The 26,486-nt window shown below is 39.8% G+C and overlaps 1 long non-coding RNA gene across 2 annotated transcripts in view; it reads left to right on the top strand.

Moving 5' to 3' along the window:
* The window catches only part of LOC138061829 (uncharacterized), a 38,251-nt gene that overhangs the window by 9,572 nt on the left and 2,193 nt on the right, over positions 1 to 26,486 (top strand). The gene's annotated exons all lie outside the window — the stretch shown is intronic.

Genomic DNA, 26,486 nt, shown 5'->3' with positions numbered 1-26,486 from the left:
GTACTTCAAAAGGGAGCATTTACTTGGGAAAGTCCACTGGGACTGAGAAAAATACAGTGATAAAAGATAGTCTGAAATCAGTAGACTTCCATCATTCACACCAAGCAAAATTGGCCACAGAATTCAGCCCAACCACTCTGTTCTTGCAGCAGAAGAGAACTCAATGAAGAACAAAAAATGTATGCTAATCTGACATTTAAGAAGCAGTTCAAGAAAAATCTGTGTGAATGTTAGATAATGGGTATAGAGGTTCTTCATAGACTGTATGACAATATCGCCTGGTAGGCTGTTGTTTAAATGGTCTTAAGAGCTTTAGGAGCTGAAGATTTAAAATAGTTAAACGATATGGCAGGACATAAAGTTGTAAGAGGACCAGTAAGAATCATTAGGCATCAGGTCCCATGGTATGTGAGTTTAGGTATGTGTACTCCCTGCTGTGCCTATCTTGAATGGGAAAGCATTGCATGGTAAATGTAAAAGAGAAAATTGGTTCTAAGAGTGCATTAAAGCACAGTGACCTGAGCAGACTAAATGATGCAGTGATCCTGAGAAAGACCTGCATATTGGATTTCCTCACTTGCTGGAGCAGAAGGCTTTAGTGTGAGGAATCATGACGATCATGGGAGGAGCAGAAGGGACAAAGTTTCTACACAGAATTGAGTTGCCAAAAAAAAAAAAAACCCCTAAAAGAATTGAAGTGTTAGCATACAGGATCCATGTCTACCTTTTTCTTCAGTGCTCCTAAGGAAGAAAGAATTGCAACAAACAGCTACATCTTCTATCCCTAAGAATTCATATTCTTTGAACACAAGGATGAGTCTTCTAATTTTCAAAAAGAGAACTTTCCACTGACCTCTGGGATTCTGTCACAGTAAACATTCCAAGTGGGATGTCACTTGTCAGGATCTTGACAGATTCTGATGCTGCAAAGCCCTTTCTTATGAGCACCTGAAAAGAAAAAAAAAATTTTTTTAGAAAAAAAAATGCTTATAAAATTCGTGTTTCTGTGCAGCAAAACAAAACATACACAAAGTCAAGCATCTCTCAAGCCACTGCCCACAGGATCTGACAGAAACAGTGCCTAGCAGAATGATGTTTAGAGGCCAAGCAATACTCTTCCAAAAGTCCAGAGGAGATTTTAAGTTCATACAATGAACTCATATGATATGCAGGAGTTTTGCCCGTATCTTAGCATAGCCAGAATTTCACCGTACATGATTGAGTACTTAGGGTGCTAACTACAACCTGTGAGTCTGTAGTGCCAAAAGCAAATACTGTCATGGAAAGAAAGATGAGCATGTACTCCAGCCTTACTTCCCATGAGCTGGGCAACTTCAATTACTTAATGCTGGATAAAAGTGCTAATCTTTATAAAAATGTGTAAAGTGGTAGCATAACTTTCTTCTTTCATCCCACCTTTTCCCCAATATCCACAGACTGGCTTAATACAAAACTCTGTTTTGAAAACTGTAAAATGTATTGTTTATTTGTTTTTTAAGTGCTGTCTTATATTCCTGGAGAATAACTCTCATTGACAACACTGGAAATAAGGTGAGGGTCGTATTGTTTTGATGTAGAATATGGACCTTTCCATGCTACATACATTTCAAATACTATGTCTTACTGTCTTCTTGGTGCCAACTGTCATTTATGAAAGTTATCATTTTCTTCAAAGGAAACAGAACTTCAATTTTCTTCTTATATGTGCTTCCTCAGTTTCTATAACTCTTTGGCTCCCTCTGCGAGTGTCAGTACATGATTTGCTATCTTAGTTGGTTATCTTACTTAGAGATAATCCCATTTAGAGTTTATCCTTCTTGCAGAACAGTCTTGTTAATAGCTCTCCCATATAGCGCAGAAGAAATGGGTTACAGTTGGTTAAGGTAGACTGGCCATGGGCTTGAAATTCAAGAGTGGGACTCTCTGATCTTCTGAGTTTTATTCTTGGCCTAGCTGTGGAGTTTGACTTTGAATAAATTATTTGGTTCCTCTGCTTTATATGTGCGAATGGGGAGTGGACATAATAATGCACAATGGTATTGCAAAGCTTAATCCAGTAACGCTTCCAAAATACTTTGAGATTCTTGGGTTGAAAGAGATGCAGAAATTGTTGCTGCTACTACTGCATTTTGTTTCTCAGCTCTAGAAATATGATTCAAAACCCAGTGGTATGGGATGAGGAAAGTTACAGTCCTTCTGCCCTATTTTGGGAGATTTGCGTGTGGAGATATCTGTGTGTGTTTTAGCCTGTAGGAAATGTTGTCTCATGAGAAGATTTAACATTTTAGTAAATAAATAGCAAGCAAAATTGAGTTTTAACCCAAAGACAATTTCATCTAATGCAAAAATTAAGCCCCTCTACAGGTAGATTTTTATTTAATCAAACAAAAAATATTTATTGCAAAAATAATTTTTATGGAAAATATTTTGACTAACCCTAAAACACAAATAGATTTGGACTAAGAATTTCTAAAAGGTCAAGGAACACATTCACAAAACAGATAATAAAACTAAAAGCCCCCCCTTCCCCTTTCCCAACGGTTATAGGTCTCCATGGACAAACAAAAAACTGAAAAGGAAACCTACGAACAAGCAGTGTGATTACTTACTTATATCTCCAAAAGCGTTTACCTTTCAGTTAACTGAACAAACTAGTTTCAGATTTGATAATACATTCTCTTCCAAGATGATTAGTGTGTGCTGAGTTTTGGTGCTTCATTAAAGACTTTTGTACTTGAGAATTGTAACAGCTGGCAAGCAGGTTTTATGTTACACTATGAGTAACATGCCAACAAATCTCTTACCTACTGAAACTCAGCAACAGAGCTATAATATTGCCTGTGTGTGTTTAGGCTGAGTTATGCTGTTATATTACTGCTGTGTATCATGCTAATCCAATGAAACATAAAGACCATTGTGTCTTTTGTGACTTCTACCACAGTGGTACCAGTAGGGATTTGCACTGGTAATATAACAGCAGCAGAACAATCTAGGCAATTGTTGATGTGTCCTATTTTGAGGTTATGGATCCAAACCTGCAAGTAAGTAGAATTCCCACTAACTTCAGTGAGTCTTGAAAGGCTTAGGACTTACTTGACAAGGTTCAGCAGCTGAGTCACTGACACATCAATATGCTGTTCATCTCTTAATTAAAAAATAATAATAATAATTTTGTGGTCCTGTGGATTATGGGCTACCCTCAAAATGTAACTAAAGCTGATTGAGCATGCAACTGATTTAAAAAGAACATTTGAGAGAAAAAAATTGAAAAGCAATTCCTATCAATAACACCTTACAGTATTAGAATTTTAAAAAGTGAATGTACTTCTCACTATTTAAAATGATAGTTTACTTTTGACATTTCATTTATATTTATGATCAGACTAGTCAATTTCATTTTTGCATCTTCCATTGTTCTATATTGGGGCTTAAATCCTCATAAGAGCAAGATGTAATGGAAATAAAGATGAATGACATTTTCAGTACTTTTAGTAAAGCCTTCCTCCGCTGCCAAAATTAATGTTGGGGACTAAGCTAAGAGCACTATGTGGTTTACTAATATGCACTAGTCAGCAGATGCATATCTAGATACAGCATCACCCTTTGACAGCTGGTATTGGCTGTATTGCTATTTATTATTTATTAAGCTCCATTAGTGTGAGTATTCATAGTTGTGCTTGAAACTCAGTTATTCTTTTTTCTTGTACATGTGCATGTGTAAGTGGGTGATATGGTATGGATTTTAAAAACTCACTACCTCCTGATGCAAACAATGGCATTTGGCACTGAGGTGATTCACCTTTTTATGAATGTGGAAATTCAGAATAAAGCTTTCAGATTTTGACTTTCTGCCAATCTTGTGTTGGGCAGCATATTAGTAACTGTCGATATGGCTTGAGGACAGTGTTCTGCCCCATTTGTGTGGAGTGCATTAGTTTATTTTCATTACCATGTTTACTCAGCCCGTACTAGAGCTGAAATCAGATTTGTGTACTCACTTCTGCCAGCATATGTATGGCAGTCAGGGAAGTGAGGGGAGATCTCAGGTACAGCTAGACTAAATTGGAGGGTGCTGAAAGAGCTGTCTTCCTGTGCTTCTCCCATTATAACTACCCAGTATAGTCTGCAGTCTGGATCACATGATGAGGGAGTAGCTGTTCAGGCTCTCTCTCCCTCTGTTCGCATTGCCGCTGTGCTGATCTCTATTGTAGTTATGCTGGTGAAAGGCTCTGAAGTAGAAGCTGCTACTGTTATTTTAACCAGTAGAGCATGTTCTGTTCTGGAGATATGATGATGGAATATACTATGCTCGATAGAGCTTGCTCATATCTACTCTGCAAATATAGCACGCTGTTTTTGTTATACCAATAGAGTATTCTTGGAGGGAATATCTGCACCATGTGGTGGAATACAAGTAACATAGCTACACATGCCAGAGACATTTCAACAGGCAAATGCCAGAACAGAAAGCAGAATAGGCTACCATCAGTGTCATGCCATAGTCGAATTTAGCCCTGGTGTGCAGCGCTTCACTGCTATGACTATACTGCCTCTGTGATCCTGGCAAGCGTTTTTACATTCATACGTATATGGCACAAGGTAGTGCCAGTTTGTGCAGTCTTAGCTACAAGGTCTTTAACATGGTATTCACACTTAACTCCACATTGTTATTCTCCTAGCATATTTACATGTGCTTTGTTACACTGTAGTGTGCATTTTTTGTACCTGTTTTTTGTACCTGTTTCAGTCTAAGGCTCAAACTGGACTTCACTGGCTCTCAGACTGGAGCCTAGCGAGTTGTTTTTAAAGGACCTTGGAATCTAGTTAAAATCTAGGAATTGAGATTAGCCCTATTAAAATTAGTGGGAGTTTAGGCATTGACGTGATCCGGCCTGATTTCCCATAGTTTTCCTTATTCTGCAATTGTGGCCAATTTATATTATGGCAAAATTCCCACTGTCATCAATAAGAGTTTTGCTAAGTCCACTGCAGAAATGGAGTTGAACGGCAATAACAGTCACCTGTATCTCCCATTCTGATCATATTTGCTTTAGGGACTAGGTCCAGCTTTGTATATGGTTACAACAACGCGACTCCACAGTTCAGGATATTTTGGGGATTAAGTCTTATCATTAAGAACAACTTTATCGTCTGTGCTGTCTATCTTGAACACTTCAGCTGAAGGTTTTGGGTGTAAATGTAAACAGTTCTATGGTTACGAGTTTTCACTCAGCATAGGCAAGGTTTAAATACATTTTCTACTGTTCTGCATATAAGGGGGTGGAGGAGGGAAATCTTCTGGAGAGGAAGCTGAACTTCCTGTGCCAGATTTTTTATATTGGAGCCTTCCCTGAATTCAAGACAATGCAATAAAGGCTTAAGATATGAATCACTAGAACTGCAGACATGCAGGAATTGATTGCCTGCCAGAAAGACCCTTCTGCATTCACAACTGTGATTAAGGATTCATGTGTTTTTGTAAATTTGTAACAGACCAAGCTGACTCATTTTTGGACTTGGCAGTTGCCTCCTCCTTCACTACCCTATCTCCAAACTGAGAAGAAATTCCCTCTTTGTAGTTTGATTTCTCTGAATGTTGTTTCTGATTTGTGAAATAGCTAATTTGGGCATCTGGATTAATTGTGAGTATATAGTTAAATGACTGCAAGCTGAGCTATGACAGAAACAAGAAACAAATGGCCTGCTTACAGGAGCAGGTCTAAGCAGATAAACAAAAGAGGTAAAAAATGCAAGGACTGTGGGGAATAGAAAATAATTAGATACATGTACACACCTTTAAGAGTTATATTTTATAATTACAAATGAATGAAAAAAGCACCAAAATAACCCCACTGCTTCTCAAACTACCCTTAGCCTGATTTTTTTTCTGTTATTTGTTTAATTATATTAGCACATGTTACCTAGCGCCTGGCACACGGATTAAAGCTTAGAGATTTTGGGATATAAGTTCTGTATCTAAAATAGCAGGATGTGTTAGGAAACGAAAAAGAAGGAATTAGTAACAATTTTTGATCTTTTTAGTATGTTATCACTAGCTAGTATCACTAGCTGCAGTTCACACAAGAAGACATGGGCTAATATCTTCTGTCAATAGCTGATCGTTTTGATGGAATCCTGTGGGAACAAAGACAGCCTCTGATGAAATATGGCTTTCTGCATGGTGAGAATGAGAGAAACTATAGAAAAGAAAGATCTACTCCTTTTCTGGGCTGGAACAGCATTACTCTTTATGTTTTTGGTTTTGTGGGTTTTTTTTTAATCCAGGCAGTTTCCTGTACTTCTGAAACCTGATCTCCCACAGGAGGAGTTTTTATACAGCATCTTTTACCCAAAGGCAATGTGCAAAGCAGTAGGTAGACTGTGTTTGTTTTTCCTGTTTTGAGGCAGCTCATTCATTTCTGATGACATAGCTCATGTAGAAGCATCTCCTTTCTCCCCTCTACTCTTTATCTGTTTTCTTCTTGCCAGTTTTCTCATCAGAGGGACAAAAATCAACAGCACACTGAGCTGGCCCCTGTAATCACAAGCCTGTGTTGAGCTCTCACTGTATGAGATGATGCAATGTCAGTCTAAGCAGTACAATTAAAAAAAACATTGCATAGGTAGCATCAGCAAAGCTTACAGCCTGCCAGCACAGTATGAGGAGGTAAACAGGGTGATTTAGGTATCCAGCTCACATGACATTTCCCATGGGCTGCTTTATGCAACTGTTTATTCTAGACCTACATTCAGCAAGAATATATTAAATATCATACTTAAATTAGACCTGTGAGTTTTAGCATACCCTGAGTAATACCCTGCATTGTATTATATGCACAACATCATCTTCAACAAAGAATTGCGTCCAAAGGAATAGTGAGAAAATTAAATGGTAATGGTTCACACGAATCTTCTAGAATGTTACGAGGTTTAGGTTAGATAGGTAGATTAGTCTAGTTTTCAGACGCTGATAGGACCAAAGGGTCATAGTAGAAGTCAGAACTTAATCTTACTGATGGATTGCAGGACTGCATCATATAGCTGCAGGGCAGCTAATTTGCAGACATTCACGCTATCCAGTTTGGCACTGTAAATCGTGTCCTTTAGGAACCCTTTTTTCCCCATTGACTATATAAAGCACTGTGACTTCTAGCTGTGGGCCAGTAGACGTCCAGCATCCATGTAATTCAACTAAGATGACAGGCGAAATTCCTGAACAATTTAGGATCTAGACAAGTTAGACAAAAAATTAGATTAAATATTTTGATTATTAAAGGACTGCAGCATCTGTCATACAAGGAGAGGCTAAGTGAGGTAGGATTCATGAAGAGAAGGCTCAGGGTGATCTTACTGATAGTTATAAATATCTGAGGGGAGGGACTAAAGGAGACAGAGCTAGACTCTTCTCAGTGGCACCCGATGACAGGATGAGAGGCAATGGGCACAAATTGAAATACACGAAATTCCACTTAAACATTAAGAAAACTATTTTTAGTGTAAGGTTGCCTAGAGCACTTGTGGACTTTCCATCTTTTGAGATATTAAAAACCCAACTGGACAAGGCCCTGAGCAACCTATTCTACTTGACCCCACTTTGAGCAGGGGATTGGACTAGGTGACCTCCAGAGGCCCCTTCCAGTCCCAGGTGCTCTATGATTCTATGAATTTTCTCTTATTTTTAGCAATGAAAAATTGAGGCAAAGGTATTGGAAGTGAGACGTGTATAAATGTCCAGGATACCTCTGGTAGGGCTGGAATCTGTCACATTCCAGGATATTTCTTAATTGAAAAAGAATCCTTCCTATTAACACAGTTTTTCTTGAATGTAACAGTGAAAATAACAGAACATAATTTTTTTTTAACTTCCCATAGCTCATACTAGCCAGGTCAGTTGAATTTTAGGATTTTACAGCAGGTGGAAGGAGATGAAGTTGTTCTGAAGAATGATTGTTTTTTGTGTATATGTGAGTCAGTAGAACATTCCCGACTGGACTGGATTCTTTGCCTCCTGGCCATCTTGAAAGAGCACCAATCCAGCAGCAGGCTTATGTGTTCAGTTCCAGAAAGTGCTGTTAAATGTCAATAGTAAATGAGAATCTTGCAACTTAAAGCAATGTTAGGCTACATGGCTCCTGAAATGAGTGACCCCTTTAATATTAATACCAGCAGTGCTTGGCTGGCAGTACTAGACCAAACAAGCGTATGTTTCATGGTTCTTCAGGAATGCTACCTTAGGAACTTGACAGTTGAGCATTGTTGCAGCTGTAAGAAAAAAAAATGTAAAAGGACATAATGCTGCCTTTCAAATACTTGCCATGAACTTAACATCAGCAGACAACTTCATTCCAATGTTTAGTACTAGTTAGTGTCTGGTTCTTCATCTGTAAGACACTCAGTGATACCTCATAATCTTTAGTGGGAAAATAGGAAATTCTCTTTGATACGCCCACTGCAGCTGTTAAATATGCATTGGAAAAGAGGAAACAGGTCAAAGAACTAAACAAACTGCAGGATGCGACAGTTTGAGGGCTATATCATTAACTTAGAGATAGATCCTCAAAGCCACAGTCCTAGGTCAGACAGGAGATAAAGCAGATGCTCATTCTAGATTTGGCCAGAGTGTGTGTTTCAGGAAAGAGAGAGTCTACACAAAACGGAGAGGAACATTTGGTTTGACAGTTTTGTCATTTTAAATTACTTTCCCCAATCTGAATACTATTAGGAAGTTTTTAAATGGAAATTTCTTGCGACTTTTCCATATTTCAGATGATTGTAGTATCTTCTGTCAGTCCAGAAGACAGTAGATACATAGTGGTGACTATAACATAGTTTGAGGAGATTCTGTGCATTCAAATCATTTGCCTGGTAGAACAGCTGGCCAGAAACCTCAATACACTGTTAAAACGTGTCTTGAAAGATCAGCATGCTCTTAGCAGACAACGTTGTCCACCTGAATGCGTGCATGGCACATGAATTAGCGAACAGGCGATTTTAGATTAAATTAGATGTGGAAGATGTCCAGCTGATTCACATCTAAGCAAACTGCAAATATTTTGTTACAGACCCTGTTTGATCTTTTAGTATTGGGGGAAAATAAAGTCAGCAGTAAGGCTGACTTTAAACAGGAAGAAAGGGGATTGTTAGTTTTGAGTTCTGTGAGTAGGGAAAGTGAAACAGTATATAGATAAAAGGCAATCTCTTAGCTCCTTTTTTAAATGGAAACTAGAATGAGATTTCTATTTAGTTAGAACCAGTGTTTGCTCTGTTTGGCTGATGGGGATCTGTAGTAACGCCACTGAATTCTAAAGCCCAAATAAGTTAAGAGTCACAGTTTCACATAAACACACAGGATGTCGTAATCCAGCCCACTGCTTACAGTATTGACAGGTTTGTTTCTTCCTTGACACCGTAGATCCACTTAGTCAAATTCCTTTGCCTTACATTGAAGGAGCACTTGTCTCATGTACAACAAGCAGGATCTGACCAATTTGTCTATACAACACCTTAAATTGAGGGCAGCTCTGTAGCAGAGCGTGGCACTTTTTGCTGGTAGGAAAACAACAGATGCTTATTCTTTTTATTCTGGGAAATAAAAAAAGTCTATATGTGCAATTTTAAAGTAAGGAAGAAAAGCGGATGGCTTTTTTTCCTCCAAGTAATCATCTTCTCACAAAATTTAATTGACTTTGTAAGTGCTGCTATCTAGCACCTAGTCTGAACGAACCCCCCCCCCCCCCCCCACTTGCCAGACTGCTTCATTCTGAGACCAGGAAGTCCATGGTCCTGTGGCTAAAGCAGGGAACTGGAAGTCAGTAGTCCTGGATTTTGTCTGTACCAGTGATTTGATCTGTGGCTTTGGGTTGGTCTCCATGCCTCTTTCACACAGATATTTCTTCTCTGAAATACTGTAATAATATTTATCATCTTCATTATCGGTTTTAAAGGGGGAGGAATAATCACTTAATTCATGGAAGTATTTTCCAGTACAGTTTTTTTTGCTCTCTCCACCACAGTTTCTTTGTGGATGTTCCTCTGTCTTTTCTGTTTGTCATCCTCCCCGATACAGAGCACAAACCCGGAAATATTTGAAGGCAGGTTTAATCAACTCACTCTTAATTACCATGAAACCCACACTGCTTGCTAAGTCTTGATGGCTTCAACAGCCCTGTTTAAGAGGGTCGTGTCCTCTTTTTCAGTCATTTGTTCTGAAAATTTAATCAGCTGTCACACAGAATATCCATTCATTCTTTCTCTCTCTCTCTCCCCCCTCCCTCTCTTGTATTTTTTGCATGATTGTAACTGAGCTGTGCTTTAAACAGATTTTAGCTCTTCTTCTGTTGGTCCTGGTTTAACAGTCTCTCTTCAAATGCAGGATGTTTATCTTCCAGAGAAGACTGAAGGTTCCTGATTGGCTGCTTTTTCACTTACTTAGGCATGAGTTACCTTGCAGTGGAGCGTTGCTAAAGTGGGAGGTGGACTGAGGGAAAAACGTGACTCTCTGAAGAAGTTCTGTTTCATACCTCAGAGGCAGCAATATTGAAATACTCTTCAGGATACTTCGTTTAAGGACTTTACTTCTTAGGATCGACTGAGCTGCAATCGTTGGACATTCATGTAGGTCACTCTAGGCTCACTAATGCCATCTTGTGGAAGAAGGCAGTTTAGCTGGGAGTACAGAGATGGAGGGATAGTTCTCCAGACGGGGATGGTGTATTTATTTTATGGCCTTCTAATCACACTAATGTTGCCAGCTAGTGCCTTTAAAAAAGAGCAGCACAGCTTCCTCCCATCTGCTTCACAGAACACTGTTGTCTATACTTTCTCCCTGGAGTCTGATAACTCCCTTTTGACAAGAGATGCAGCCACTTGAGAAATGTTGGTCAGGGGTTAAAAAGGACAGCATTTCCTACACCATGGAGCTGAGCAAAGCTTCCTGCCCAGTGTGATTTTATGTTTTGTGGGGAGGGTGGAAAGTAGACTAGAGAGGCTTTTGAATGAGACCTAAGATTATAGATTACAGAACAAAGGCTGAGTTTCAGCAAAGGAGAAATGAACAAAGTTATACAAATGAAGTGCTTGTACAAACTAACAAAGGAGCAGCTTTCTTTTTAGCGTTTACATCTGAGGTGGAATCTTTGTCGGCTGTACATATTTTGAATTCCAGATCACTACCAAAGTTAGCCTAGAAAACTAGAAGTCTTTCCTTGGCTTGGAGGCAACACTTAATAGGGTGACAAGAAGCCTCAAGATCGAGAACTGGAACCTGAGCTCCAGGTCATTTGAGACAGTCTTCCAAACTGCCCTGGATTCAGATAATTGACCTGGAGGTAAAAGTTTCTCTATTTAGTTATGAAAATTTCCTGAGCTAGCCAGTCCTATGACTGTAGTGACATTTAATGTATTCTGAGTATTAAGAAAACAAAAAGCAAACAGTCTTTGGATAAAACACACACTGCACATCTTTGCAGGAGGCTGGCTCAGGTACAGTTCTTTTCCTCATATGCACATTTACTTATCCCACTTGCATCTTAAATAGAACTGTGGGTGAGCCAATTTCATCCTCTTAATGGTCATGAAAGTACACTTTAGTTGGAGGTAGCATTGTTGTAAATAACTTTTCAAGCAACTGTGACACCATTGAACCACTATTCCATTAAAGAAAAAAAGCCACACAAAACAAAAAACCAGCAACAAATAAAACCACACTTCACCCCTCAACCCAGACCGATACATGTTCCTCCTCTGAAACTTATATCCATGCAGTGCTGACCTGATTCGGTGATAAACTCCTCCAAGGAGCAGCTTCAGCAAAATTCAGCCCAAACAGCCAGAGTAAACATATTAGTGGCTTTCAATATCAAGCAGTACTACTCACCTGACAATAATTTAAAAAGTTTGTTTCAAGTCAGTCTCTTTATTTAACACTGGCTGCCTGTCATGTCAGTAGCCATTTGGGTAGCACTGACGGATTCTAAAAGGAGAACAGGTACTGAAAGGAAGATGATCAGGAGGATATATTTGTAAGAAAATTTTCCAGCAGTTAAAGCTGTGTTGGGTATTGCACTTTCCTAGTGTGTGAATCGCAAAGGCTGCGCTTTGCTTACGCTCCAAAGTGAGTTTCCTTTCCCTTTGTTTGAATGTCAGTTAAATATTGCCCAGGTGCTTTGGCAGGGTAGGGAAGGAAAGGGAGAAGATAGTGCAAAAATCTTGCCCTTCACATCTTGAACTAGCCATTTTTTCCTTCCAGTATTGCACTGGTTACTATCTTTAGAATATGTACCCTTAGTTGGGAGCCAAAGAGCCAAGTGAAAAATTAGACGGAAATACACGTGCCCATCAAAGTGAAACCTCTCTATTGAGCCAAGATTTCTAGCTTAGTTGTTGTTTAGGTGATTGAGTGTTTTAAAGCAGTATGCTGTAGCTATTGCATCTTAACTGTTCTACTGGTTCGGTTCTAGTTAAGTATAAATTCCATTTTTCCAAAAACATTTTCTAGATTGCATGCATATGCTCTGATGTCATCCACTATTAGTATGTAACCATACTAGTGGGTGTCTAGAAGTCAGCAAACCACTGCTCTGTATCTCATTTTTAGCGGAAGGTAGTGGCACGGGTTCAGCATGTGGAAGTAAGAAAATATTTTTAATCCATTTCACCAGGGAAAACCAATGCTTCTGTGAAGAATGCCAAAGAAGTCTTAATGTAAAACTAACAGGACTTAGGTTTTAAAAGAATTTCAAAAATTCTCACATAGATTAAACCAATAAAAATGCATTCTCCTGCTTTAGGATCAAGGGCTGATCCAATTTTATTTTTAAGTATAACGGTAACACCTAGCGCTGAAGTCACAGGCACTGTATGAACATGTAACAAAGATATAATCCCTGCACCTGCAGGAATTCCTGATCATCTAAGTCTTTCAAACTTGCTGCTTAATGCACCAAAACAACCCCCTCTGGCCACTAATCTCTATTTTATTGATGGGGAGGAAGCACATTTGGCCCAGTGAACAAATGGTATTTGGGGACAGCAAGGCAGAAAAGGCAAGTGCAAGGCAAAACAAGGAATGGCTTTTCTCTAACTCTTATTGCATCTAGATCTTATTGATGCTTTACTCTGGATGTTGCAGGTTTACCACTTAATAGTCTCCAAAGATTATAATGCATTGATCATAAAAGCCATTATAAATGCACCACTTTACTTATATTGTTAATGAGCTTGGCTATAATGGGATGTGCAACCTGAATTTTTTGACAGAGCCAAGGTATGATTTGCTCTGGATTATAAAGCTTATGAATTATGGAGACAATTCCCAAGTCTGCATTTTCTTTCTGAGCACAAGTGCTCAGGGTGAGTGCATATGTGTGTGAGAAAAGGAGAAAGACAGGGCTGCAAGCTGTTGACAGTGACGTAGGCACCAACTTGCTCCACCAGTGTATCTCCAATCATAAGTTCCTTCACAAAGCTAGCCGATAACGGCTGGTAATAACTGGCAAAACAGTCATTTTGGACAAATGAGGGAATAAAAATTACATGTGGAACAGTGCCAAATGTGTTCCAAATTCAAATCACAGTAAAGAATACACTCGGGATAATTACAGAGAGCTGTCACGTAACTTGTGTGGATATAATCAGATTTAGTGATGGCGAAAAGTGCTGGAGTGACAAATCAGAAGTCTAGGATCCCCCTATGCAGCTGAGCGAATAGTCTGCTATGGGACCAGGTCTCCCACTCAATGTTGTTTTTATCCTGGCTTCCTAAGGAAGTGAGGCCTTGTAATCAGACTGTCCGTCTGTGTCCTGTCTCCCCTCTTTCCCCTCCCCACCCCCAGCTACTAACATTTGAATCCCACTGACAAATTTCAACCCAGGTTGGTAGAGAACCGGAGGTTTCAAAGGCATGAAGCTCCTAAAAGTTTCATGAAAACAGGAAACTGGATAAAGAAGAGGGATCTTTCAATATCCCCACTGTGGGACAGTCTGCAGCATGAGCTCACCCTTATTAGGCACTAGAGAATGCACACAGGAAAGGAATCTTGTGCATGTCCTAACTATAAGGAAAGCTTCGACTAAAAGTTACATATTCTTAAATGTTTGGAATTTGTCATAAGATACCAGGCACCATTACTTTTGCTGCTCAAGGAATTCAAAGGGTTCCCCCCCCCCCAACTATTTGTATAACTTGAATACACCAAAGACCCCTCTGTGACCAGATCTCCATTATGGCCGGCACTGTGGGAGAATTTCCTGCTCCGAAGCATGTACATCTTAAACATGGGACAGACCACCGGATGGGAAAAGAAACAGAGGCATAAGGGAGGAAGCGTCTTGATGGAGGTCACCTAACAGACTTCTAAACACAACACCTCACAATAGCACATGCACTGCAGCTGCAAGCAGTTTCCTCAGCCAGGGAATAGAAAACTTCAGCATTATGAAGGAGAATCACTTCAATACCAGTGTTGACAGGATTTCATACTTTTCAGTGCCCTCCTACAACAGGTGAGGACAGCCTGATAAAACCAGCAATAAAAGATGACCACTTGTGTCAGTATGCTGCCAACATAGCTCTAGTGAAGGATGCTGCATTTAAAAAAAAATGCACCAGGTTAATTGTGGTCATCAGCAACCTGTCTAGGCTGTGGCTTCCAAAACTGCCAGGACCATTGGAGTTGAATTAGCATAACCAATCCTGAGAAGAGTTTGCAGATTTCTTTAGCATAGACCAGGCTAATCTTGCTCTTTGATATACTGTTGTAAAAGGATTTTTTCTTACCCCCACAAGTCCTAAGAGTATTTTGATACCAGCTAAGTGGAATACCAGGGGACAATCAGTATCACCAATGAATCATTTCATATTACTCAAGAGGTTAAAGGGAAGTTCTGTATCCATCACATGTTTTCTCTTAATCTTCTCTTCTGATATTCCCAGCAAGTGAGTCTATAATGCTTATCTTTTAACATATTTGGCTTAGGAAAAAGTCTCTTTTGGGAAAGAGATGTGCTCAAACCACAGCCCTGCTCAAGAGCATCAGGATAATTCAAATCCTAATCAGGGCAGACTGTGAGGGCTTGTCTCTAACCCATGCCATCATACCTGTGACCTGATCTGTGCTTTCTTTTTAGTCTTAACTGTGTGCATTCAGACTGCTTTGGCCTAATATAGCTGAACCACCTTCCAAGTTCTTTTTTTTTTTTTAATTGCCATTTTTGAGAAGAGCCCAAGAATTTATTTCATTACAACAACAAACTAGCTAAGAGAAGCAATACTCAAGTCTCAAAGCAAAATGCTATTGGCCAAATTGTTTTTATTTTTGGTCCTGAGATAATGAAAACATTATGCTTAAGGTATCCATTTAATGTCAGTGCCTTCTCAAACTTGTACCTTGGGCCATCCTTTCCCTCCCCCACCCCGATTCCTTTTCCTTTATTTGCATCCAGAGCACAAAAAGAACCTCATCCCAGGTGTTGTGCTTCTCTGAGTGGTGCCTTAGCTGTGCTTCTTTTTCTTGAAATCAATTAGAAAATCCACTCGCAGAAAATGAATTAAATCAGTGTCATCTTTCATATTGCATTTTGTTTAATTAGCTGTTGGACTCTATCTTTCGAACCATTGTCTTGGTCGTCCCGTCCCTTACATAGAAAGGTACTAGGCACTCTCTTCCCTCTTCTGTTTTTTCCTTCAGTGAGATCACTTTTCTTTGTCCCTCACTCATCCAAGGTGCTTTGTTTTTAGTTCATATAATCACAGTCATCAAATATAGCTAGATATTCAAATCCTCTGTTCATAAAGAAAGAAACTGCATAGTGCACAATTTTTACTGGGAATTACGTACACTTGACTTGAAATGTGCAGCATGAGGATGCTGTTCAGAAAGCAACATTGCTTAGCAGATATGCTGCTCACATGCCTGGGACAAAAGGATGCTGCCAAGGGCAGCAGGGATCAAATTCAGTACACCTCAAACATAACAAACAAAACAAAACAAAAAAATCTCTTGACCCAAAAGAAACCCTAAAAAATTTGCAAATATTAATTCTTTTTTTAGGCTTTCTCTTTGGAAATTGTGTGCACTTCAAAAATTATAGCAAAAAACTTTCTTCTGAAGGTGTTTTAGTGAGACACATGCTGGTACACAAGGCTACAGGAATTCGAACATTTTACTGCTGTATTGTATGTTATTTACCCCTACCTGTCCATGTTTATTTTTTAAGCATGATTGTACAGAAATGAACAGCTTATAAATATGGTAATAGAGTTTCACTTCTTCAGCAGGACAAAAGATACAACTCATTTTTATTGCAGTCTTCATCAACATTAATTACAATTCTAATGTACAATCATGATCTTACAATCATAAATAGCCTTAACAACCTTATCATTTTTCAAAGTTGAGAAATTGGATCTACAGTTGCTGATTTAGACTTGCCAAATGCCCATAGTGGACCTGGACTGCCTCGCTCTTAGAATTTTTATCGGCTCTCTGGGTTAAATCGGAGCGTAGACTATTTAATATCTGGGTATACCTGGCTTGTAGCAGATACAACATGTTTTCATGAGGAACACGCTGCTGTCAGCCTCCGATTGTTGTGACAGTTCTCTGGACTCTTCTGGCTTGACTCATTGAGAGAGCAATTCTCTATATCTCTGCTGTAGATTTGTTATGAGCAAAGTTCCCCAAAGCAACGTTCAGAAGGTTGGGCAGGGTACAGCTAATGCTTTCTAGGTTTGCACCTAGAAAGATATGACAAGTCTTGTCAGACCAAGCTGCTCAGGCTTTTTAGTTGTTAAGTTGGAGTTTCAGAAATTGAGGTGCACCAATCGGTAATCCTTTTGTGAATATCTGGTCCTCATAATTTCTCTGTAAACTGGCTTATTGAACAGGTATTTTACTGATCTCTTATCCTGGTGTCTTTATTTATGATTTTAATGTTGTAGCCCAGGAAGAATAGATAATACAGAGAGGAAATCCTGTTGTGTACAGACTTTGGCTCTGAGCTGATGCTCTCCTACTCTAAGCAGATACAGTCAGAAATAAATATTCCAAAAATAGGGTTCTTAGCTCGTGAGCCTTTGAAGTCACAAAAGGTTTTCAAGAAACCCTGTCCTATGAGGATCGGCTGTGTAGCCCTCTTCTGCAATCTGAAATAGAGTTCCATTTGCGGCAACACACTTCTGTCTGAGCAGTCTCCCAAGACATCGAGAACACGGTAAGTATATTGCCTTTCCTTGCTGTACCAAACTGTAATACCCGCAGCTTCTTTATATACCTGTGATAACACTTCTTTTACACAAATGGTATGAGACTTTGTGTGCGAATGTGCTGTAATACAGACCTGGCAAAGACAAACAATTTCAGAGTAACCCTGCGCAGATCTAACGGACAATGAACTCCTATTTGGGTAATTGCCTCATCTAGAATTATTTAGACATGCTTGAATGACTACCTCAGAGAATTATTGATTTTTTAACATGTACATTTGAATTCACTTCTCTGCTCTGGAAAACTTTTTTTAAGTAAGTGTTTAATTATTAAAGCACTTTTGAGGGAAAAAATGTACAGGATTAATACTTTATGAGTGGAAATATGCTAATCCTCTGGATCTTCCTGAAAGGCTGTTCTGTAGCATCACCAAGGATAGTATATTTCTCTTGAAACGATTCTGTTCTAGACATTCACAGTTTAAAAAATTATAGCACTAATAAATAGTGTTAATTACACAGTATCTTGAAGTCCCAAAGTACCTTAGAAACTGGCTACAAATGGTACCATCCATAAAGAGCACTCCAGTTCTCACTGATATACACCCATGTCTGGATGCTATGTGATGACTCTCTAAGAGCCTGCAGCAACTCTGTACAAGATTTCTGACCAGAAACTGAGACATGTCATATTTGTTCGGAAACACAAGAGGGAAGATACATGTAGCTAAGAGAAATAAAACTGAACATAAAATGGGCTTTTTTTCTGCAGTAGGATCTCATCATGTTTCCTGTAACTTTCATAGCGTAGAATGGAATTCTAAATGAAAAATCAGTCATATATTCCAAATACTTTTCCTGGCAAATAACCAGGGACCCAGCCATCATAAATGGGGAGAACAGTTAATGTGCAAGAACAATCCTGTCCCACCTTCCCTTATGCAAGCTTAGTAGAACAAATGCAAAGGAATACCATGTCTAGGTTGGGAGCTTTTGAAAGTATCCATTTCTTACTTGAGACTAAGAACATCAACAGCAAAACAAAATTTTCTAACCTTGTAAAGTCAGATCCCACACTGAGAGATAAATAGAGCTAGTCAGAACACAAGCAAAAGTAAATAGAGAAAGAAACTTTAATGGAAAGCAGCAGTAGAAGTGAAGACAGAATATTAATCTCCATTCCACATTTTGGGGTGTGGTTAATAAGTTTTAAAACAAAGAAGTTCATGTCAACTTACCATGCAGTAGGGTTAAGAACTCCTAGTACCCACCTCCTAGTTATATTGCAGAAACACAGGCTCAGCAGAAGCTGGCTACTAAACCTATTTTCATAAACATTAACAAGAAATTCTGACTTTCTCCAACTTGCCTAATTAAATAGAAAAGACTCAGGTAATCAGTGGACACACTTTTCCATCCTACTTCCTGCTATTTAGGCATGCAGGGCATATGGGAGCTGTGCTTTCAAGCTGTTCCCTAGGTCAGGATTCAGGAGATCTGCTTTTTAATTCTTTCTCTGACATTAGCTTAAGTGCCTTTGGTCATTTTCTGTCTGTATTCCCCATGTGCAACAGTGATTCTAAGGCCTGACTGATGACAGTCTACACAAATATAAACTGCTGTTTTCAAAGCGGGAAGGCACCTCTTTGTTTGCTACAGGCATTGAAATGGAATTTATAAATCCCCCTATCCATGATCTTACTGTTTGGAGGGACAGCATTTCTGCAGTGCTTTTGACCAGCAGAAACCCGTTAAGTGCAGATGTAAGGAATGAGCAGTTGCTGGGGTAATCCTCCTCTATAAGAACAGAGGGCCAGGGCCATCTATTACCCTTTGATTATCAGCTTTCCCTAGAGAAGGGGTTAGATGATTTTGATAAAAGGCTCAGATATCGCTGTTGAAAACATTGTGGGGAGCAGACTGAGCTGCTTTTGATATGTAAAGAAAATTCTGTGGTCCTGGAGCCTAATTAGGTCAGGGGAAATAATAGTTTGTGTTTGAATTAATTAGAGCCTGAACAAGACACAAGATTTTTCCTAGGTGGGGGAGGGAAAATACTAGATTATACCGTTCCTGCTAGGAGAAAAACTTAAGTGCCTTATTCGCCATGCTGTGTCAAGCCACACTTCCTTTCTACATACACACACTGAAACTCCATTCTGCAGTGTTCCTTCCTCTTTGCCCACTCTGTACTTTCCTAAAGAAGAAGCAGGTTCAGTTGTTTTCTTTTGCTGTGCATAATGGCTTGTAGAAGCTATTAAGGACATGAGGGACTGATTACTGAAGGGCAATTGTTACTAGGTTAGGCTGGCAACATGTAAACACATCTCCTTGCAGTTTCGTAGATGCTCTGTCAGGCTCTGCTGACAACTTACAATATGGAAGAGTTGCAAAAGCAAAAGCATGCTGGGAATGGAAGTCACAGTGGTGTGATTACTCCTCCTGTCCTCCTCGAGCAAGCTCAGGCCTTGCACTGCAGAGCAATCTCTGCAGAACCGAGCAAAACTGATCCTTAGAACCACCATTTCCTCTTTGCCACAGCAGGAGCTAGTCTTTCACAGCGCTATTCTCAGTGATGATACAGTACAATACACTGAAAAGTGCAGGACTGCCCTCTTGTGTCAGTCACTGCTTTCTTATTTATATATTTCTGGTTTTGTATTGCTGTGTCTATCAGTAAGCACTCTGCCATTTCCTTCCAGTAGTTTTGCCGAGTTCAGTGTTTTATCACATTGATTGCAGTGATAGGAAACAAAAATGGAAATGTCCATTGATCAATATATTAATTTACTACTTTAGACAGACAATAAAGGAGACAGGAATAAATATGCAGGTTTTGTCAAAACTGGAATTTAAAGATATCTCATGTCGGCTAACACTATCAGAGCAAAATTTGCAAAAGTCCTGTGTAAGATAGAAATGTAATCTATCTGTATTGAAAACTAATGGCTTTTATTATTTTGCACACAGGATTTTGGTTTTGACAACATTTTTCTCATAGTCTCTCTCTGTAATTTAATGTCTACTGAGTCTTTCTAGTAGTGTCCTGGGTTTTAATTAATGTGCCTTAGCACACTGGATACTAGATCACATTTTTTGCATTAAGCTCTTAGAACATGTTGATCAGAATACACCTAGTGACTTTTAAGTGGAGTACCCCTGTTCTGTGGTTCCTTTGGAATCAGAAGAACAGGTACAAATATAGCATGATGGTATTAAAAGTTCATCATGCATTAGAACTGCTTGAAGAATGAGCGTTTTCAATTAAAAATTCTGCAAAAAACTTTCAATCAATCTGTAATTCAAAATTCAACAAAACAATTTCACAAGAAAAATTCCAAATTATTGGTAAAAGGCTTATCATTAATTGACCTAATGTAACATTGGCAAATGTTGATGTGCTTGCATGAAACTCATTTGTAGTGTTCAGAAAATGCTAGCTGCTTAAATAACTATAACCTCATACAGAAAAGATGTGGGTGCTAGTGTGAAATAGTTCTGCCAAGAACCAGTACCCAGTGATGAACATTAGCATTATAAAAAGGCAAACGTTGTGTTAAAATACTTAAATACTAGTATGCAAGACACTGAAAGTGTCATCATGCCATTACATTAATCAATCCTGTATTTAATGTCTAGAATATTGTGTTCAATTTTGATTTTTCTACCCTGAAAAAGAGACAAGAGAAATACAGAAGAATTCAGGGAAATTCTTTATTTCAGGGAAAATAAAAAAAGGTCCTAAGATAAACTGCATTTTCTGAGCACACAGTGAAAGTATGGAACTCACAGCCATTAAATACTTGAGGCTAGGAGACTGAAGGATTTAAAAATATGAGGCCTTTATGTTGGTAATGTCATTTAAACAGAAATACTTTTACCCATGGGTAGGTTGTAGACCACTATATTCTCTAGAACACAAGGCTAGAATTCTAGCCTAATTTATCTTCTCTTTGGAAAGGCACAGAATTTGTTTCTGAGTGCCATCTTGATGGAAAGGTTCAGTAAATAAGAATACATTTACTGTATTCGTGACCCGGAGACACCCAGGATTGAGGGTATATATCTCTTCCAGCTGGAGGCATCCAAATAGTTACACTGAGTAATAATTCATTCTGTTCTTAAAAATGATTCCTGCCTGTTCTCTATCTTCACAGAGAAAAAGAAGGAGGAAGAGGGAATAAGACAGGAGAAGATAATTAAGACGGACAGAAGAGACAGAACAAAAGCAGATTTGTTAAACCAGTCTTTTCGTGGAACCCTCTTAGAAAGCTATATGCAGGTTAAATATAGAACCAACACTTCCCTAGGGAGCCTGCTGGTGAATGGTTCACATGCCATGAGTTTGTAGCAGATTCTAGTCTCATTCCTGTTGGCTGGCGGAGATCTTCATTTCTAAATCATTAGTGCTTGTCTCCAGGGTAGTTCTTGCAGTAGTGGTTTTCAGAGCATAGTCTTTTAAAAGCTGTGCAAGATTTTTTGCCCACCACTTTTCTACTGCTTAGTAACAACAGACTATGAAGTTACGATATCTGCTCACATTAATCTTTTGTAAATACACACATTAATCTTTCATAAAAAAGCTGAAATAGGAAGATTACTCTTGATGACCTATGTTCAATAGTCTTGGGATCCTCTTCTGTAAAAATCTTCTGAGTACAGCATTACTTTTGAAGAGGTAAAGCCAGTGGTATACAGCTGTGGCAGATACATAATTTAGGGCATCAGATGACTAGATGATTTCCAGTGGTGACACTGACTTCTTCTCCAGTTAAGTTATTTTATAACAAGAAGAATAGAAAATGAACTTGATATTTTCCCACTTATCTAAAATAATGCAAGTGATATTTACAGTTTCTGTAATACCTGTTTTTATGGAATGGCCGCAGTTTCTAAACTGTGCAGCTGACTACATTAAAATGTATTGTTTCATGATTTTGATCAACATTAAGGTACTAGTCACTAAATGACAGTTTAATGCAACACTACATTTCAGCTGATCCTTCAACAGGTGGCAATAGAAGCATGTTTGCTACAAGAGATCAAAGTGCCATCCCATTCTTGTCTGAACTTTTTACAGAGGTTATGGCCGGGTCATGATCATAATTTTTCATTTAATGTAGGTTCCTTTAAAAATTAACGCTGCGCTCTTCTCTGTCTGGATATCTTAGATGAGCAGGAATATGTTTTCATGACAAACCCTAATAATACTGAATCCTTACACAGCTCAACATTTTTTTAAATATGGTAGAGCCAGACTAGATCAAATATCTAATCATATATTTTTCTCAAAGTGACTAGTACTAAATATATCAGAGGATTTCATTCATCTTCTTCTGGAACAAGTAATTCCATTGAAAGAGTATCTTTCTAAACTCCTCCTCAGTAGGAGGCAAACTTGCATTTTAGTTTCAGATCAGTTTTCCTTCTTAAAATACTCTCTGACTATTAATCAGACACTGCTAAGTATTTGTGACAGACATAATCCCATAGACAGTCAGGGGAGTAACTTTAACCCTGCACCTAAATTATCAGACCATCGTTTAGTATTCTTAGTATAATCATTTTTTCTCTGTCCTTTACATGATCCATTAGCACTTACCCTGCTTCTCCAAATGCATAATGTGTTTGTTAATACCCTAAGAACTCCCATGTTGTTGGGGAAACCTATATGCAAAGGTATGAGTCACACCTAACTTGAACTGTTCTTTTATTGGTCCTGCATGCATTATTTTCATCCCCATTTGCCCCACTGTGGACTGCCCTATTTAACAGTGTGCTTTGGAAGATGTGGCCTCAACTGTAGTTCTAGCCTGTGGTTTAGTAAACTCCCAGAGCATTTAACGCAAGGTTCAGTTAAGGCCTGAGTTGGTATCAGAGAGTATTCTCAAAGCAGAACAACACCCCTTATGGTAGCTGCTCTAGCTGAGCCTGCTTTAGAATTGGACTAAATTCCAAGGTCCCTTGCAACCTCAGCTATTCTGCAATTCCGTGAAAGTATAGCCCTAGTCATTGATCTGAGTACCCCTCAGCTTTTTCTTTCATTATGTCTCCCTAAGATAGCACAGTATTTTTATTCCCAACAATAACAATAGCAAAGACAAACTGATACGCAAGATCATCTAGCAAATTCATGGCAGAACAGTAAAGTGTGCTCTCAGGCCTGCTCCTGGGTATTTATTTAATATAGTTCATTGTTTCTGTTTTCAGTGAGTGCTGCTGTCACTCTTTGTGTGGACCAAACGTATTTCCAAAAAAAAATTGTTTAAGTATTAAAATTTATACCAAGCAGACTGAGTGGGCTGGAGAAATTACTCTTCTTCCTCATCTTAGTGCTAGCAGCGAGTCAAATCTCAGCGCTTTAAGGAAAAGCACTTTTTACTCCACACCTTCATGTGGACAACTACTCTTGAAACTATACCAAGCCCCACAGTAGTAAGACCACCTATTAATTGCAAAAGGCACTGTCTGCAATCACTGTTTTAGAAACAGAGACAAAATTGTCATTGAATTCTCTGTTAGATGAGTTTTCCCTTGATTGGAATCAGTGCTCTTGCTTGTCCCTATATCATTTAATCTGTAGGAGTGAATAATGAAATTTGTGTAAAAAAAAAAAAAACCCTACTTGATCAGCAGATTATCCAATACAGCAGTATGACAAACTGAATAAAGAAGGAACACACACAGACACAAAAATCACAAACTTGTTATCAACTGTAATTTAGAATCTATACAGTCTCTTCCCACCGTAAGTGATCCTTTTCAGTAGGCTTGACAGAACTCTTACAGTTTATATTTCGGATTGGGGGGGGGGGGGGGGGGTCAAAGAAGAATCAATAACTAAAGTTTGTTTCACTATCAGAAATCATACCTTTAGAAGATATCAGTATCACTTACCAAGGTTTGGATCAAATCCTTAGAAGCGCTCATTATTTCTAACAATGGTTTAAGTCCCAGGGGGAACTGATAACTGTCTCCCACTTTTCATCTGCTTTACTTTCTTTTCATCCATGACTTCAGTAGAATGACAGCTTTTGACATCTATTAGAATCAAAGACTGGTAATAGCATTAGCCGAGAACAAATGGGTATGACTTTCTTCTCTTTCCTCTGTTTTCAGCCTGGTTTTAAAGGCCTCCCTGATCCCTTTCTACAAAGCAACTAGAAAAGTTTCACATTTTAGATTTCTTTCTCTGTTCTTGAGGTTTTCATCCCAAGGAAGTTTAGATTATTTCTCTTCTTATGCATATAGATTCATCTCTTCTTATATATGGGTAATTGCATTGTCAGTCTCCTCTCAACAACTGCAGAAAAAAGCAGACAAGACCCTCATGATACCATTAGAAAAAGCTACCCCCAGAATCAGAATTAATTCTAATTCAGAGACCTCTAATTTAATGGACTGGCAGTTTTTAAGGGAAAGAAGATATTTACTGTACTAATAAATTAACAATGTTTGTGTATAAATGTATCAGCCATAGTAAAGTTTAGTTATACAGGGGGATCCTCTAATGATCTTCTGGGAGGAATATAGGAACATTGCCTGAGTATGCAGGGATGCGATGAGGAAGGCCAAGGCCCGTTTGGAATTTAATCTGGCAAGGGATGCCAAGGACAGAAAGAGGACTTCTTCAGATACATCAGGAACAAAAGGAGAAGCAGGGAAAATGTGGGCTCACTACTGAATGGGGCGGGGGCCCTGATGACAAAGGATACAGAGAAGGCAGAGATACTGAATGCCGCCTTTGCTTCAGTGTTCACTGCTAAGACCAGTCCTCAGGAACCCCGGACCCTGGAGATCAGGGAGAAAGTCTGAAGAAAGGAAGCCTTTCCCTTGGTCAAGGAGGATCAGGTTAGAGATCATTTAGGCAAACTTGACATTCACAAGTCCACGGGCCCTGATGGGATGCACCCACGAGTGCTGGGAGAGCTAGCGGACGTCACTGCTAAGCCACTCTCCATCATCTTAGAAAGGACATGGAGAACAAGAGAGGTGCCTGAGGACGGCAAGAAAGCTAATCTCACTCCAGTCTGCAAGGAGGAGGACCTAGGGAACTGCCGGCCCCTCAGCCTCACCTCGATCCCTGGAAAGGTGATGGAACAGCTCATCCTGGATGCCACCTCTAACCATGTGAGGGATAAGAAGGTGATCAGGCGTAGTCAGCACGGATTCACCAAGGGGAAAATCATGCTTGACCAACCTGAGAGCCTTCTACAATGGGATGCCTGGCTGGGTAGATGAGGGGAGAGCGGTGGATGTTGCCTTCCTTGACTTCAGTAAGGCTTTCGACACTGTCTCCCATCACATCCTCACGGGCAAGCTCAGGAAGCGCGGGCTAGACGAGCGGACAGTGAGGCAGACTGAAAACTGGCTGAACGGCAGAGCTCGGAGGGCTGTGATCAGTGGCACAAAGTCGAGCTGGAGGCCTGCAGCTAGCGCAGTATGCCTGGAGTCCATACTGGGTCCAGTACTGTTCAACTTGTTCATCAGTGACCTGAGTGAAGGGACAGAGCGCATCCTCAACGAGTTTGCTGCTGATACAAAACTGGGAGGAGCGTCTGACGCACCACAGGGCTGTGCTGCCGTTCAGAGGGGAGTGCAGGGTCCTGCACCCAGGGAGGCATAACTCCATGCACCAGTGCAGGCTGGGCGCTGACCTGCTGGAAAGCAGCTCTGCAGGGAAGGACCTGGGAGTCGTGGCAGACAAGCTGACCATGAGCCAGCAACGCGCCCTCGTGGCCAAGGCGGCCAGTGGTATCCTGGGTTGCATTAGGAAGAGCATTGCCAGCTGAGGCCACACCTGGAGTACTGTGTCCAGTTCTGGGCTGCCCAATACAAGAGAGACGTGGAGCTACTGGAGCAAGTCCAGCAAAGGGCCACTAACATGAGTAAGGGACTGGAGCATCTCTCTCAGGAGGAAAAGCTGAGAGAGCTGGGACTCTTCAGCCTGGAGAAGAGAAGGCTGAAGGGGGACTCTGATCAGTGTATATAAGTAGCTGACGGGAGGGTGTCAAGAGGATGGGGCCAGACTCTTCTCCATGGTGCCCAGGGATAGGACGAGAGGCAGCAGGCACCAACTGAAACACAGGAAGTTCCATCTGAACATGAGGAGAAACTTTTTTTCCCTGTGAGGGTGAGTGGGCACTGGAGCAGGTTGCCCAGAGAGCCTGGGGAGTCTCCAGCTTTGGAGGTATTCCAAAGCTGTCTGGACAGGGTCCTAGGCAACGTGCTCTAGGGGTGATCCTGCTTGAGCAGGGCGGTTGGACTAGATGATCGCCAGAGG

Source organism: Struthio camelus, chromosome 21 (genome assembly GCF_040807025.1).
Source record: "Struthio camelus isolate bStrCam1 chromosome 21, bStrCam1.hap1, whole genome shotgun sequence".
Taxonomy (NCBI): Eukaryota; Metazoa; Chordata; class Aves; order Struthioniformes; family Struthionidae; genus Struthio; species Struthio camelus.
This window is presented reverse-complemented; position numbering and strand designations above follow the sequence as displayed.